The following is a 3,626-nucleotide window of genomic DNA, read 5'->3' as shown; positions in this document are numbered from 1 at the left end:
CTCCAATGCCGTTCACCTATAATTGGCGTTACAAACACAAAGTGTCGTTAATTTATTCTGAATTAAAAATCCCGTAACAATGATAAACAAGAGAGACGTAAAAAAACCCTCGAACTTCAAATAATGCATCATGTTAGTTGAAAACAAAACTCCAAAGAGAAGCAGCAGTTAGAGTTTGTTTAAGTTTTAGTGGCTAAAGGAAATTAAAGGCTAAGTTATTAGAAATGAAATCAATAATTTTCCCCTCAACTTAACTAAAAGTCTGATTTAAACTTTAAGCCAGCAGAAAGTTCCAAGATATACCTACCCCTAAAGGCGGGGAGGAGTTCAGTGATTTAGCCAAACAAACACTGCGGGTCCCTATTATTAGAAGTTTTAGCGATAAATATACGTTTACCTAACTTACAACGACAGCCTGAGGTGACTGACTGAAGAAATATGTTGGATATTTAAGCTTTATTTCCGTTAAAACAACTAAAATCTGAACATTTATGTGAATAAATTTCAGCTGTTAAATGTAACAAAAGATAAAATAATTATCTAGAAATCAGGAAACCATTAAAATTAACGGTATTCTGTTGTTCCATGTGATTTTTCTGTTCGTCCCAAGAGGGGAAGAAGAAAAAGAGAAGCGGGGGGTGGGCCGGAGGAAGAGGATGGAGGGGGCGAGGCAGAGAGGAAGGCCGGCCACCGAGGGACCGAGAGCCCTGCCTCCCCCACCGGTGAGACGGCGGAAAAACCCTCTAGTTTATGTGTGTTTAACTTTAATCCCTTTAATATCATTCAAAAGCAGCTGAAATTATATAGTAAATGCCAACTCCGCTGTACAGTTTCATCTAACGGGTAAAATAATTATTATTATTGAAATATTGTTTGGCTATCAGGCCCTGTAACATGTTTATTTTAAATAATATGAAAGGCCTTATGAGGCCCAGCCCTCCTAGTGGCCGTTAGAGGAAACTGGCCAGGAAGCCGCCTCCCCCGCTGGGAAAACTTTTCAACCCTTTTTTACGTTTATTCACGTTACATTTAAAGCGTGACGTGTTCGTGTTCCTCAGGACGTGTACAGGCAGGTAAGAGGCCTGAAAGGGCGAGGCAAATAAAACGCACCCGTTAGCCTGAATAAAAATGACGATTCTCTGAGTTTAAAACATTTCAGATAATATAAAAAAGTAGGCATAAATAACGGCAGGTCGCAGTGTTTTTATACACTTTAAGTGGCAGAAAATGTTTCATATTAAATCTTCCCCTCCATCGAGCTCCAGGGTGTTTGATTTTTCACCCCATCCGTCTCAACTGTCTCAAAGCACAACCTTACCAACAGAAGATTTTATTGAATTGTGGAGAATCTATAACTGATCTAATGATGTTCATTATGTTCATATTGAGATCATTTCTATAAAATCCAGACCAGGCTTTTAAAGGAGACCTGCTTTTATTGGAAGTTTAACGGTATATTTTGTACATTTTGGCTCGAACTGAAGGAAACTGCTCTGTGTTTCTGTGTAACGTCCGTGTGGATAAACAGCAGCACCGAGTGGTGAAAAGAGAGAAACACACCGAACTGCAGGACCTCGTTCCTCGAATGTGGTTTCAATAAATCAGATCAATATTTTATTACCAGGCTGAAATAATCCCGTTTATTCTTTTTGGTTCTTTTGGCAGCAGTTTGTGGTTTGATTTGTTGATTCTGGGTGAATTTATCTTCAATTATAACTCTTATTTTGAAAAGAAGGCAAACTGATCATGTGATTGGTTCAATCCCAGCCTCCCAGCATGCACCGGGGCACCAGATTAAATCTAATTTAAATTAAAAATGTAAAGTTTTATTGTTCAAATGATAAAATTAATGATTAATGCCAAATGTTTTATGTTTTATGTCTTTTAGTTGAGTTTATGTCTCACAGTAGCTCTAATAAACTACATGTTCTTATTGAAAATCACAATTAAATTACATAAATAATATATATATATAATTTATAATCATCATTAATGCAAGAAAGACGTTTGTATTTTAAATAACTTCATGTAAAAGCGTCATCGTTACTACTAAAAGCTGCTCTTGTGCAGGTAAAGGACTGTTGCTACGACAACGGGTGCTTTAAAGCTGAATTTAAACCGGTTATGAAAAACTAAAAGAAACTGGACTCAAATTATCATCATTAAAATCTGGATAACTCATTTTATTATGTATAAAAGAAGTTAAACTACAACCCTAACACTCACTTTACTGTCATCTAGCGCCACCTAGTGGTTGTTGCTGCAGCGTGGAGCTGAAATAAAAGTCCTTTATATGTAGAAATAAAAAAAAAAACAGAAGACACACGTTGTTGCCTTTCTGTGTGAGTTTGTCTTCGTCCCTGTCGTCACACTTTGAACTTCCTGTGTCGGTTGTCTCACGTTGTTTGTTAATAGTTTCCTGCACTGATGCTTTCTGCTTCCTCACCGAGACGTTTTATTGTCGTTTTTTAATGGATAAAACTGTAATAAAAAGCTGTTAGAGTGGAGATAACACACAACCAACAGCATCAGAATCTGCTGCTTTCCCGTCACTGGCAATAAAATAATCTCTTCATCTTAAAACTTTATTTGAAAGCACCAAAGTTCAAACAGCTCACCTGGAGTTTACGAGCTGAAGCAGGTTGAGCTTCGACCTCGTACACGGCAACGCTTTAATTCCTGTACAAAGACAATAAGACTCATTATTAAAAAGCGGTAATCTTTACTTCTGCTTGTCAAAAGGAAGATGTGTTTTACTTCTGCAACTCTACTGCGACAGAAAGGTGTTTGATCAGAAATGTGTTGCTGAAGCTTTTGTGACGCTTGGTTTGGTCCCACAGTCGAGCACGGTTGCTTATATTTGCAATATTGTGATATATACAAAAGGACACAAGGTTATGTTATTGTGATTTTACAAGGCAGGCTTCTGTAATGACAGTTTAGGTTGTATTTCCCTTTATTCTACTTGTAAAAAACAACAAAATAAGGCTGAAATTTGTTGATAAAAAGGTAAAATGTGACAAACAGCATCACAATGAAGGATTGTAGTTCTGAAAATGTGTTAGAAATCTTTTAGAAATCTTATAATTTTCCTCTTTTAGACGTTTCTTCTCTCCCAAGCTCTAGTTTTCTGCTATAAATGTTGTTTTCCAGGTTTAAAACATCACAATATGATGTTTTTGCAGCCTTATTAATTAATAAGTCATAACATATATCATATATATATATATATATATACTAAATACCATTAAGGGTTGAAAACTGTAGAAGGTATTTAGGGGATTTGAGTGTTAAGGTAAATTAGCCTAAAATAATAACATAAATACAAAATACATATTAAATATAATATTAATAATATATTAAATTATTAAATATATGAAAAGAAATATATTAAAAAATATATTTATACATAAATGTCTGAAAAATAAACTAGAGTGAAAAATATTTACACATAAAAGTAAATTAAATAAGTTAATAATAATAATAAATATTGTATAAAATAATAATAATAACGCAATAATGCAAGAATGTATATTTTTAACAATAAATAAAAATAAAAATATAACTATAAAGCTAAATATAAATAAAAAAATAAAAATATATATAAATATAAATAAAAATATAAA

At 33.9% G+C, this 3,626-nt stretch overlaps 1 protein-coding gene across 1 annotated transcript in view; it reads right to left on the bottom strand.

Annotated features, from left to right (window-relative positions):
* The window catches only part of LOC118321590 (arfaptin-1-like), a gene marked incomplete in the record, with an annotated part of 13,695 nt that overhangs the window by 9,201 nt on the left and 868 nt on the right, over positions 1 to 3,626 (bottom strand). Inside the window, 1 exon segment of the mRNA XM_035652965.1 lies at positions 2,619 to 2,679.

The sequence above is a fragment of the Morone saxatilis genome, unplaced genomic scaffold, assembly GCF_004916995.1.
Source record: "Morone saxatilis isolate NCDOM2014 unplaced genomic scaffold, NCSU_SB_2.0 Contig12, whole genome shotgun sequence".
Taxonomy (NCBI): Eukaryota; Metazoa; Chordata; class Actinopteri; family Moronidae; genus Morone; species Morone saxatilis.
This window is presented reverse-complemented; position numbering and strand designations above follow the sequence as displayed.